Raw genomic sequence first — 14,481 nt, forward strand, 5'->3', positions numbered from 1 at the left:
CGCCCGGACATTTTTTAAGTGTAAATAAGAGGACATGTCCGGGTAAAAGAGTACGTCTGGTCAACATATGCTAGTGATACCTTGTCGAAATGTGCTACTCTACAGCTCTGTGCATGCTCCCATTTTTTCCCGTGAATTACATAATCTTAGTTTACTGTTATTATTTACTTGAGGTTTCCAAAACTGCATACGGCGAATTAAATATAAACAAGTATAAAACAATTATCACCCTAATAATCATATTTCTTTAATAAGGGGATTTAATCTAATGCTTATACACTGCTCAAAAACACAAAGGGAACACTTAAACAACACGGTGCAACCCCAAGTCAATCACACTTTTGTGAAATCAACCTGTCCAGTTAGGAAGCCACACTGATTGTGAACCAATTTCACCTGCTGTTGTACAAAGGGAGCAGGCAACGGGAGAACCCAGCAGGCCACTAATATTCATGTTTCTGCGCCAACTGTCAGAAACAGACATGAGGGCGCGACGTTCACAAGTGGGGCTTGTGCTTTTACAGCCCAAAACTGTGCAGGGTGATTGGCATTTGCTAGTGAACACCAAGATTGGCAGATTCACCATTGGTGCCCTGTGCTCTTCACGGATGAGAACAGGTTCACACTGAGCACATGTGGCAGATGTGAGAGCCTGGAGATGCCATGGAGAACGTTCTGCTGCCTGCAACATCCTCCAGCATGACTGGTTTGGCAGTGGGTCTGTAATGGTGTGGGGAGGCATTTCTTTGGAGGGCCTCCATGTGCTAGTCAGAGGTACCTTGACTGCCATTAGGTACCAGGATGAGATCCTCAGAGCCATTGTGAGACCATATGCTGGTGCGGTGGGCCCTGGGTTGCTTCTGATGCATGACAATGCTAGGCCTCTGGCCGCCTCATCAGGAGCATGCCAAGGTGTTGTAGAGAGGTCATACAGTCATGCGGCGGCCACACACACACACTACTGAGCCTCATTTTAACTTGCCTTGAGGAAATATTGGACTTACTTTGCATACTTCCCAAACTAGTCCCATGGACCACCACATCTCAATGACCTACCTGGATTCTGTGGACCACCTCACCAAGCAGGCTTCAAGTTGTCCCCTTATTCTGTCCAGATGGTTTGCCCACAGCACCATGGTAAGGTGCTGCTCTCAGTCCCACTTATGGTGAGAAGCATCCGTGGCAAATGACACATATCTTTAAGCAGTTATATCACTCTAAAAGCTTGATTTGCCATTCCACATACCACACAGAACGTCTGGAACTCATTTCATCCCACTATAAAATCTTGTTGGCCTTTTTGGTTGAGTTGTAGCCAGTGGATTGTCTGGGTGAAGATTTATAAGAGATGAGATCTTTAAAATCACTTGTAGTCAGTTTAAAAACATTGGTTCCAAAATTTTATTTACTAATAATTAAAAACAAATAATGTAATTTTGAAATTGAGCTACCATTATTTTTTTAACTGGTCTACATGTTAACCAGCAGAGGGTGTAATATCTCCATTTTAAATTTGATTCTGAAGATTGGACCTAACATGAAAGGAGATGGAAGTTATTCTCAAATATATCAAAGGAATATTAGGTGCAAGAATATTTAATTGAAAGAACTAAAGCCAGGAGAAGTGGACAGGGCAGTAGTCTTTTGTTTCTGTGTATGTATGCGTGTAGCAGGTGTCAGACACACACCCTAATTATCAGTGTAGGTACTGAGTTTAATCTCATAAACTGAGCAATAGAGTGATGGTAGTGGCGTACTCTTCAAAAAAGATTTTCCCACTGGACTGAAAAACGTCACCTGACACCACTTTTGCATGTCATCTTGACACCTACATGATCAAACTGTGATTGAAACAAATGGTAATATGTGACAGGTGTGACAGGTTGAGATGCCTGAATCTCAGTTTTCTTATAATTACAGCCCTATATGCAACAGGATGCGTTGTTTCTAGAATAAAGCACCTGATTGATCATGCATTCTCTGTAACTGCTCCATCCTGTTTGGAGCCTACTCGCAATTCCTGGGTGCAAGGCAAGAACACACCTTGGTCATTGAGCCAGTCCATCTCGCGCACACACACACACACACACACACACTATGACCACATTTTCTGAACAGCCAATCCACATACCAACCAGTGTTTGGATTTTAAAGGGAACCCGGGGCACCACAAGGAAACAGGTATTAAATTGACAATCCCAGGACCCTGGAACTGTGTGACATCAACACTGCCTTTTATGCCAACATCCAAAACAAGGGCGGCCAATCCTACCCAGGCGAGATATATATGGTGAACTTATTTACACAATCTTACTAAAGAGGATTAGGCTACAATACAACAACCGAAAAATAGAAATCTCATATATGGACTGGAGTACAGAGCAGAATCTGGAGAACGAAAGACAGACATGGACATAAGGACATCTGTGCTGAAGTTGTATAGGAAAGGTAAACATCTCATTTCACTGTTAGGAGATATGATGTGTATATATATATATATATATATAATAAAATTATGGATATCAACCATACATCATATGGTAAAAATGATGGATTTAAAGTTTAAATGACCACATTTGTACATTATGTGAGAAGATAAAAGACTTGTTGGCCTTTTTGGTTGAGTTGTAGCCAGTGGATTGTCTGGGTGAAGATTTATAAGAGATGAGATCTTTAAAATCACTTGTAGTCAGTTTAAAAACATTGGTTCCAAAATTTTATTTACTAATAATTAAAAACAAATAATGTAATTTTGAAATTGAGCTACCATTATTTTTTTAACTGGTCTACATGTTAACCAGCAGAGGGTGTAATATCTCCATTTTAAATTTGATTCTGAAGATTGGACCTAACATGAAAGGAGATGGAAGTTATTCTCAAATATATCAAAGGAATATTAGGTGCAAGAATATTTAATTGAAAGAACTAAAGCCAGGAGAAGTGGACAGGGCAGTAGTCTTTTGTTTCTGTGTATGTATGCGTGTAGCAGGTGTCAGACACACACCCTAATTATCAGTGTAGGTACTGAGTTTAATCTCATAAACTGAGCAATAGAGTGATGGTAGTGGCGTACTCTTCAAAAAAGATTTTCCCACTGGACTGAAAAACGTCACCTGACACCACTTTTGCATGTCATCTTGACACCTACATGATCAAACTGTGATTGAAACAAATGGTAATATGTGACATATGTACAGAGCAGAATCTGGAGAACGAAAGACAGACATGGACATAAGGACATCTGTGCTGAAGTTGTATAGGAAAGGTAAACATCTCATTTCACTGTTAGGAGATATGATGTGTATATATATATATATATATATAATAAAATTATGGATATCAACCATACATCATATGGTAAAAATGATGGATTTAAAGTTTAAATGACCACATTTGTACATTATGTGAGAAGATAAAAGACCTCTACACAGCCATTATGCCTATGAATGATCTATTCTTCAGACTATATGTTCAAATGATTTTTACTTGGACAAGAGATTAATCCTGACGAAAATCACATAGGAATTTATATTATAAGTGGGTATTCTAAAATGATCGATGTGTTACAATTCTATTGTGAGACAAATTTAATCTCTCTGCACTTATGACATGACTCAAGCTGTTTAGCAGCCCAGGAAAAGTCATGACAGGCTCCATCTGAACAAACACAGACAGAGAAGTGAGGTGCATGTGGAATGTCACGCCTCCTCAGTGGGCTGACCCTCCCTGCTCCCCTTGCACCACAGGCCTCCTCTCCCAACTGGGAGACCAAATGCATGGCCTGCTGGGTAAAACAACACTCGATTCTGGGAAATTGGGGCCAGTTTGGACCTCATAGAACAACACAAGCCAGCTTGTGCAGCTGACTAGTGTTTATCATGTAGAGCAGTAGGTGGGCAGAAATTTAGCGTTGTTAAGAGCTATGGAAGTTTCAGAGTTTTTTCAAAGTAGGTAGGGGATCTTATTTGTTACAATGCTCGACAGCCTCAGTTATTAGAAGCAGACCAGATATATATAGCAAAGAATATTTGCTGCAAGCCTGAATAACATAATTTGAAATTGCTACCAGTAGCCTGTGTTAATGGTTAAAAGTAAAAAAAGCATGCCCTCAAACCACTAGACTCAACCCATCACTCTGCTCTGTGGTTCATTACTGCACTGTTCATGATTTACCCTTACTGCACTCATTTTTTCACTAACAGCAGGATGAGGAACACACAACCTTTTTATTTATAAAGCACTCTCTATCCATTTATCAACTTATATTTCTATCTATATACTAATTCTATAAATCACAGTAACTTGCAGACATGATCCAGTGACTGGATCACATGTCAGGTACTGAGAGTTTTTACATAACTGGGAAAATCTTTTGGCTACAGTGCACCGACAAGCTGGAATTTACTGTGCTGGTGTAACTTACACTTTTTAAACTTTAAGTCTCTAGCCACCTTCAGACATCTTTCATTCATTCATTCATTATCTGTAACCCTTATCCAGTTCAGGGTCGCGGTGGGTCCAGAGCCTACCTGGAATCATTGGGCGCAAGGCAGGAATACACCCTGGAGGGGGCACCAGTCCTTCACAGGGCAACACAGACACACACACATTCACTCACACACACTGTCGAGTCGCCAATCCACCTACCAGCGTGTGTTTTTGGACTGTGGGAGGAAACCTGAGCACCCGGAGGAAACCCACGCGGACACGGGGAGAACACTCCAACTCCTCACAGACAGCCACCCGGAGGAAACCCACGTGGACACAGGGAGAACACACCCACTCCTCACAGACAGTCACCCAGAGGAAACCCACACTGACACAGGGAGAACACACCACACTCCTCACAGACAGTCACCCAGAGCGGGAATCAAACCCACAACCTCCAAGTCCCTGGAGTGGTGTGACTGTGTCACCTACCTGCTGCGCCACTGTGCCGCCCTCCTTCAGACATCTTGTAAATATTTTAGTTGTGGTTGTCTTTTTATATATTTTTTACTTAAATATATTAATATTTTACTAGCAGTATTTTTTCTCCAATTCATTTTATTTTATCATATATTGTTTTATTTTATCTTAATTATTAGTAATAATTTATTTTATTTTTTACTTATTATCCTTTAAATTTGACTGTTTTAAAAGTTTAAATAGCTTAGTCTTATGTTGATCATATTAAATTAGTTTGCCATTTATCTTGTTTAACTTTACTGTAAATTGATGTAACTCTGTTCATTTTTGTTTTGCTTGAATAAATTCCATTTTAATTTTTCAGCTGTAAATGACAGCATCTAGGTCTTTATTTAAGCTCACACAGGCTTGTCAGTGCAGTCTAGAATACAGAATGATTTATGTGAGCAAAAATGAACAAAATCTCTGGAATCTGATCCAAGTGTAAACTTATAAATTATGTTTTACTTGTTTCCTAACTAATTAACGTATTTGTGACCATAATTAAAGTCCTGCTCAAATATTCAATTACACCCCTAAAAAGTCATCTGTTCCTCAAAATTACATCTTTAGAATTATTAAAAAACAAAAACATTTGTTGATTGTCTGTACCCGCTTATCTGGTTCAGGTTGATCTAGGGCTTACCCGAAATCATTGGGCTCAAGGCAGGAACACACCCTGGAGGGGGCGCCAGTCCTTCACAGGGTGACACCATCACACACATTCACTCACACCTACGGACACGTTTGAGTCGCCAGTCCATCTACCAATGTGTGTTTTTGGACCGTGGGAGGAAACCCGTAGGAAACTCACGCTGACATTGGGTGAACACACCAAACTCCTCACAGACAGTCACCCGAGTGGGACTTGAACCCACAACCTCCAGGTCCCTGGAGCTGTGTGACTGTGATATTACCGGCTGTGCCACCGTTCCCCCCCAAAACAAAAACATATACGCTAATATCTTAAAAGTGGCTTAGATACAGTTCTACACCTTTGCCTTCCTATTCATGTGTTGATATATAAATATGCAGTTATCCCTTATCTGCAGTTCAGCCTCCCACCTGCCACCACAGTTTAACAGGATGGGCTTTTCAGGTTTATGGTGTTGATTCCTTGTTTTTTACAAGCTGGATACCCAAAACCCCTTGTTTGTTTATGGCTCTATAAGATAGATGCAATTCTAAAATCTAAATCTAAATCAAGCCCTTAGTCAAACCCTAGCTTCAACTTTAACTCAAAACCTCCGCTCAATTCTATCCATAAACCTAATACACTGACCTTAACCTTAACCTTATCCTAAAAATAACCAAAATCAATTGTGTTTAATCTCATCTTAACTTCAACACAAATGCTAATAATTTATCCAAAGCTATGCTGAGATCTAACATGGTTATATTTCCTATTGCAGGACTGAATAACCAAAATATCAGAAATACTAATACTATATTCTGAAAAACACATGTTGGTAGGTGGATTCGCTACTCAAAAGTGTGCATAGGTTTGAATGTGTGAGTGTGTCGCCCTGCAAAGGACTGGTGCCCCCTCCCGTGTGTGTTACCCACCTTGCGCCCAGTGATTCCGGGTAGGCTCTGGACCCACCATGACCCTGAACTGGATAAGCTGACAATAAATAAATGAATGAATGTTTCTCTTATTCCCTGAAGAAAAAATAGTGTAAATAAAGCATCACAAAATATTTCATGTTGCTACCATTCATAATGTATACAAATTAGTGTATTTGGCCTTGATCCAGTCTCACCTCTAATGACCCTGTTCACAAGAACCCGTTTTAGCCTATTCTCAATTCAACATATTTAACCCTTTCTACTAAAGATTTTTATAGTAATACACACATCACTTTTTACATCTTGGCCACATAGTTAAAATGCATAATAAAAAAAAAGTATCAACAAGCCCCTGCACATTGATGATCTCTTATCACAACTTGAATATAAAACAGAATTTCAAATAGAGGTTAACTATTAAAAATGTCTCCACAATTCTGTGGCCATGCTTTAGCTTTAAAAAGTTTTGTGAGTGTAATTTCAGAGATCCCTTTTCTTTTCTAACTAGATATGACCTAGAACTACCATAAGCCCCTCAAAACTACAGCAGCTTGTTGAATGATCTGTCTGTGTTACTGGGTAAACATTCCCTAATTTTCCTAGAGAAAATGTCATTTCAGGACTACTATAAGATTCAGATTTTTTTTCCCAAAATGTGTCCTTATTACTTTTTGAAAAATATATTATGGGAATTAAAAAGTCCACATTCATATTACCAACAGTTAAGTTTATCCATACGTTCTTTGGTGCTGGTTCAAGGCGCGGAAGTACAATATTGCACTTCCTGAAAAGACTAATTAAAAATAGCAGGTTTTCATTTCAGAATTTGCTTTGGGATCACACCAACAATGCTTCACAGGGTTTTTGTTATAGCAGCAAAACTTACTGACATATGTTGTAAAATGTGATATGGCTGACTGCCTCAAGAATTTGAAACAATTACATGAGAATGCTGACTGGGTGATGACACCATATTCAACTTAGGGGTCATGACAATAGTCATTTACATTTACATTTATGCATTTGGCAGATGCTTTTATCCAAAGTGACTTACAAAAGAGGATCTAACATTCAAACTACAAACATGAACAAGTCAGACATGAGCCATGATCTGTGCATGATTTTGTTCATGCATGAGCAGTGAAAATAAGGACACGAGACAGCAATGAAAATAAAATGCTCTTTGGATATTTTGAGTTCTACCTAAAATAAATGATTACTGCAAGAAAATAGAAGTGTATGGATAGACAGTATATTTGAAAAAAGGCACTAGGCATAGTTAGGCACACTTGACAGTCTTCCTGTCTCCCTTGCTCCTGAAAAAAAAATTGAAACTTTTGACAGGCACAGACCAAACTGTAACCAGTTTTAGTCCCTCCCGCTACTGAGATGCAAGAAATGAGCTTGGTTGGCCTCAAGGGGGTGACGCTTCAGTTAAAGTAAAAACTTTTTAATGTTTTCCCTGTATCTGGTACTCATTTGGTTATAAAGTATTTTTATGTTTTACATATTCCTGACAAACAAAACAGATCAATAGAACCACTAAATTATATCCACTACGATTTCCTTGCTACTTTGCATAATATGCAAAACCCAATTTTTTTTTCTAAACCTAGTTTTTTGATGGATGGAATTTTTACATTCATTTCTCATGGTCTCGGTGTCAAAACATCTGCACTTCCTTGACATACAATAATTATCAAATATGTAAATGTTTCAAAACAAGATGACTGCCATACTCTCTGGATTGGATTTTTAATGTTAATTTAAAATGACAGATTCTCACAGTACTTTGTTGTCCTGCAGTATCTGTTAAGCTGTGCTGGGATGGCTGTTGAATCTGACAATGTGACACGAACAGCTCCATCTAATACATCGGCTTTCGCCAGCTAAGCTGACATTCCCAGCCCCACTCTAGTGTGGGAGTGGAGACAACAACCCCTGGAATGCACTGCGATTGTAGGGCTGGGGTAGAGATTTCTTCTGCTGCTGGAGTTTTTTTACTCCTCCAACAATACCTGAACCAGCTTTGCTAACTGGTGATCCAGTTGATTCACTGCCGAAGAGGACATTCCTAAGCAGTCTCCATTATTACCAATGGCCAATAGAGACAAAAACTAATACAACAGTTAGCAACGTAAAAAACTGTGAAGGTAGCAGACATTGTGAATTAGACAAATGGTAAAAGCAACTGACTAATATAAACAAGGCTAGATCTAAAGAGGTTAGAAAAAAAAAGTGACCCACCAGCTGTACATGATGTGAATGTGCTCTAGTCTTTCAAATGATGCCTGTGAAGTGATTTACTTTGTTTTTGGTCTTTTAGTGAGGCTTCAAAACTTCATATGCTGTTTGCAAGCTGTTTTTAGATGATGAAGAGCTTACATATTTAGGCCACAAGCCCCTAATTAAAGTTAAGAAGTGAAGTCTAATTAGAGCGGTGGCAGGCAAACCTTCATTATATGTGCAAGTGATACATAGACTCACATGCTCTTGCACCAGATACTACTTCACTGCCCCTTCTGCTGAAGTGGCCTCTGGTGTAGTAGTAGATAATCATTCATTCATTCATTGTCAATGAATGACAGGGCTGACTGTCAAATAGGTTTCACCAAATGAGATAGTCAAAGGACTGTGAACACTTCCATTTTACTGGTTCCAGTCTACTGTTCACATTGCTGAAAGACAACTAAACCAGACCTAGGGGTACCTCTAATCACAACAGAAGAGTCTCAGGCGGAAGACCAAGGCAGCCTGGACAGTAAGGAGAGCTCTAAACTGGGAAAGAGCTGAAGCAAAGATGCAAAATCTATTCTAACAATGGGGTGTACATTAGAAGGAGGTATGTGAATCCTAGCACTTCCTAGCATCATCATAGCACGGTCCAAAAACACACGTTGGTAGGTGTATTGGCGACTCAAACATGTCTATAGGTGTGAGTGAATGTGTGTCACCCTGTGAAGGACTGGCGCCCCCTCCAGGGTGTGTTCCCACCTTGTACCCACCCCAAACCTGAACTGGATAAGCGGTTACAGACAGTGAATGTATGACTGATTTCATATGCCCCATTACATCTCCATGAATTAACTCTAAGTATATGTAGTCCAGTATCCACTGTTGATGTGTGTGATCTTCAAGCCCACATGAGGAACATATTTATATTATAAATATGTACACGTGAGCTCAAAATATTAAAATGTGTTGTATTCTTCTATGAATTTATTGTGTTAGCTGCTGTCTATTCTTAACTAGCTAAGACTTCAGCTATTACTGTAACTTTTTAAACTTACTAAAACTTTTCAAAGTTTAAATATGGTCTGAAAAGGGTAGACAATAAATAAATGTATATATTTTGAGGAAAAAACTGATTTGTGCATGATTTCAAAATAGTTGCTAGGCAAGAATGCATTTATAAGGAGGGAAGAATGTCTGTTTTGTTAAAATGCAAAATATATATATATATGTGAAACTACTGTTATTTGTCTTGGAATAGCGCTAACCTATATTTACTCAGTCCTTTGACTATTGTGGGACTTGAGGATTGGTGAGTTGGGTGAATATTTATTATGAATACACTATTGTCTATTGTGATTTTCAGAGAACATGCTGAGACAGGCAGCAGGTTATCCATTAGCTGATATATAACTGTTGATTAGAATGAGAAATGTATAATTAATATTATATAATAATTTAATATAAAAATGTAATAATTGAAGAAGGGTACAATTTAGTTAGAAATAATGCTAGTTTGTTGACTGTTAAACTACAAATGAGCCAAGTTTTCTTATGAGAACCCTTTCTTAACAAGACTATTAACAGTTTTTTTTTTTCAGATCATCAGATAATGCTACTAAGATTATTCACTGCGAAACAAGTTCTAGTAATATCCTATACATTTTATAGCTTTGTTTTAATTTTGGAAAACTAATCTGGATACGTGAAGACTCTGTTTCAGATGCTTTGGGTCCACAGTTCAATGGATGATTATTTACAGACCAGTTTAAATATCAAAGGAAACATAAGCCGCTTCAACGCTGCAGAAACTAAAAGCATGCATTTCAATTATTCAAAAGCTTTTAGTGTAAAGGCATTACTATCTTCACTTCGTTCCAGCAAATCTGGCTAAGGGGACCAGTTATTTCATTTAAAACAAGATCTAACTTCAAAAGCTACAACCACACAAACTCAACTTACAAACTGGATTCGAAAAAAGTTGGGACACTAAACAAACTGTGAATAAAAACTGAATGCATTGATGTGGAGGTGTCAACATCTAATATTTTATTCAGAATAGAACACAAATCACAGATCAAAAGTTTAAACTGAGAGAATGTATCATTTTAAGGGAAAAATATGTTGTTTCAAAATTTCATGGCATCAACAAATCCCCAAAAAGTTGGGACAAGCCATACTCCAGGGTGTATTCCTGCCTTGTGCCCAATGATTCTAGGTAGGCTCTGGACCCACCACGACCCTGAATTGGATAAGCGGTTACAGATAATGAATGAATGAATGAATGAATGAATGAATGCTCTCCCATTCATGTCTAATACAGGCCTCTAACTGTTCAATCGTCTTAGGCCTTCTTTGTCGCACCTTCCTCTTTATGATGAGCCAAATGTTCTCTATAGGTGAAAGATCTGGACTGCAGGCTGGCCATTTCAGTACCCGGATCCTTCTCCTACGTAGCCATGATGTTGTGATTGCTGCAGAATGTGGAGTGGCATTATCTTGTTGAAAAATGCAGGGTCTTCCCTGAAAGAGATGACGTCTAGATGGGAGCATATTTTGTTCTAGAACCTAAAAATTGTTCTGTGCATTAATGGTGCCTTTCTGGACATGCAAGCTGCCCATGCCACAAGCACTCATGCAACCCCATACCATCAGTGATGCAGGCTTCTGAACGGAGCGTTGATAACAACTTGGGTTATCCTTGTCCTCTCTGGTCCGGATGACATGGCGTCCCAGTGTTCCCCATAAAGAACTTCAAATCGTGACTCATCTGACCACAGAACAGTCTTCCATTTTGCCACACTCTATTTTAAAAGACCCCTGGCCCAGTGCAAACGTCTGAGCTTGTGGAGCTTGCTTAGAAATGGCTTCCTCTTTGCACTGTAGAGTTTCAGCTGGCAACGGCGGATGGCACGGTGAATTGAGTTCACTGACAATGCTTTCTGGAAGTATTCCTGAGCCCATTCTGTTATTTGCTTGACAGTGGCATTCCTGTTTGAGGTGCAGTGACGTTTAAGGGCCCGGAGATCACGAGCATCCAGTAGAGTTTTACGGCCTTGACCCTTACGCACAGAAATTGTTCCAGATTCTCTGAATCCTTTGATGATGTTATGCACGGTTGATGATGATAACTTAAAAGCCTTTGCTATTTTACGCTGGGTAACACCATTCTGGTATTGCTGCACTATCTTTCTTCGCAACCATGGTGGAATTGGTGATCCTCTTACCACCTTGGCTTTAGAGAGACACTTCCAAGGTTTGGTTTCTTGACCAGGGGTTTAATAACTGCTAGTTTAAGAGATTTGGCTACATAGCCCAGGATAAGGGATGAGTTTACTATAGTTAAAAGAGGATTGATAATAGCTGGTAGTTTGTGGAGGTGATAATCTTCTCTAGTTCTAACTGCGAGAGTGGGTAAAAGTTTTCAAGTCTTTCTTTTATGATTACATTATGTTTTATATTAGCCACATCGGGTGGCAGCCAGGTCGGATTTAATATCGTGGGTTGAGTTTGTTGTATAATATTTTAAATTTTATTATTTAAAAAGTCCATAAAGACTTTACTGGTGAGAGTTGCTGCAATTTGTTATTCAGAACCTGCATGGTTTTTTGTAATTCTGGAAAACACACTAAACCGTACTCTATGATTATTTTTATTATTGAAGATCAGCGAGGCCAGATAAGCTGAGCGAGCTTTAGTGAGGGCATATTTATACCCTATAAGGCTGCCCTTCCAGACAGAGTGGAACAGTTGATAGTTCTGGGAGGTTTTCTATAAATTGTAGGAAGGTAGATGGTTTTATTATTTATTATTTATTACATACATATATTTTGGCTAAAACATAGTTCATATGAAATTAGGTAATGGTTGGAGATTGCTGAGGTTTGCGGTAATGTCTATGTTAAGACCAAGTTCTAAGAACTAAGTCTTAAGTGTGACTACAGTAGTGTGTAGGCCCTGTTACATTTTGAGTAATACCAATAGAGTCTAGGATTGAAGTAAATGCCTTTTTAGTGGGTCATCTGCCTTCTCAAAATGGATATTGAAATCTCCTACAATTATAACTTGATTGCACACAGCTAGGTTTACAGCGAAATCACTGAACTCTTTAAGAAATTTTGAGTAAGTAAATTACACATAATCCACCTCCTTTGCCTGATAATCTTGTGCTATGCACATAATTATAGTCTAGAGGGCTAGCTTAATTTAGTGCTGAATATTCATTTGGTCTAACCCACGTTTCAGTTAGACAGAAAACGTCAAATTTATGATCACTTATAATATCATTTACGATGGCTGCTTTTGAGTTTAGTGATCTTATGTTGAGTAACCCAAATTTTAGTTTTGAGATGTTGCTGCTATCATATTTGTATGATTTAATATTGATGAGGTTGTTGAAACAGGCTGATTTTGTTTTTCTACTTCTACATTTAATTCGGGGGAAAGAGACAGTCTCAATGCAACAGAACCTAGGTGACGCCTCAAGGCAATTCCAAGACGTATGGTTTAGCCTTTCTGTCTGTGGCCTGGTCCCAGCTGTGGATTGTCAGCAGCTGTTTACGCTATTCTGATGACTAACTAAAAGACTATGTGCTATGCTGCAAGAAAGTAAGGCAGCACCCTCCCGCGTGGGGTGGATACCATCCCTACCTATAAGGCCAGGCTTGCCCTAGAAATGTAACCAATTATCTATAAAGCCCACTTGGTTTTTGGAACACTACTTGGACATCCAGGAGTTTAATGCCGAAAGTGTGCTGTACGCTTCAGCACCGCGCTGCATTGGGATGGGACCCGAGCAGATTATGGCATCAGACATCGTCTGGGCCAGTTTAATCACCTCTCTAATATTACCCTTAGTTACCTCAGACTGCCACAGACGAATATCATTGGCCCCTACATGAATGACTATCCTCGAATATCTCCTATTAGCTAACAATCTAAGGTTGCCACTAATGTCTGGCACTCTGGCTCCCGGTAAACAGCTAACTGTTACTGTTGGTGCTACTAAAGGAGTAGCTAATTTCACGTGTCGAATGATAGAATCTCCTGTAACCACAGCACTCTTAACAGGCTCCTCAGCGGGTGCTTTACTGAGCGGGGCAAACCTGTTTGACACGTGAATTGGAGGAGCGTGGAGTACTGGTGGGCTAGCTTTGGCCTCAGTGTTAGCATCAGCCTTAGCTTTCCAGCTATGTTTATCCCTTGATAATAAGCTCCGGATACGCACTTCTAGCTTGTCCACTTTATCCACCAGAGAGTTAACTAGCTGGCACTTAGCACAAACACAACCATTATCATTATCGCTAGAGGTGGAAAAGGGGGTTAAACTAAACATGCCACACTCTGAGCAGGCAAAACAGCCAGCAGTAGCCATTGTATTGCAGGTACAAGTATAAATGATATACAAATATATAAAGTCCCGATCTGATACTTAGATTTTCCTAGATAGTACTGTTACAAAGTGCGCACTTCAAGTAAGCTCAGCCTAGTGTATCTGCTTGACACTGAATATCTTGCAATAAGAAAGAAACTTGATTTTTTTTTTTATATAACAAAGTAAGCAAATGGTGTGACTGAGTTTTGGGGCCATGAAAAAATAAAAAATAAAAACAAGATTCAGAGAATAAAATCAGGATTCTGAGAATATTCTTGGAATAATTCTGAGAAAAATTCTGAGAATAATTTATTATATAATAATACATTTTTCATGTATTAATTTTATTATTTAATCAT

At 39.0% G+C, this 14,481-nt stretch overlaps 1 pseudogene; it reads right to left on the minus strand.

Moving 5' to 3' along the window:
• Window positions 1-13,294: 13,294 nt before the first annotated feature.
• On the minus strand, window positions 13,295-14,122 carry LOC136678013 (uncharacterized; annotated as a pseudogene).
• Between the last annotated feature and the right edge of the window lie 359 nt (window positions 14,123-14,481).

The sequence above is a fragment of the Hoplias malabaricus genome, chromosome 2 (assembly GCF_029633855.1).
Source record: "Hoplias malabaricus isolate fHopMal1 chromosome 2, fHopMal1.hap1, whole genome shotgun sequence".
In the NCBI taxonomy this organism is placed as follows: domain Eukaryota; kingdom Metazoa; phylum Chordata; class Actinopteri; order Characiformes; family Erythrinidae; genus Hoplias; species Hoplias malabaricus.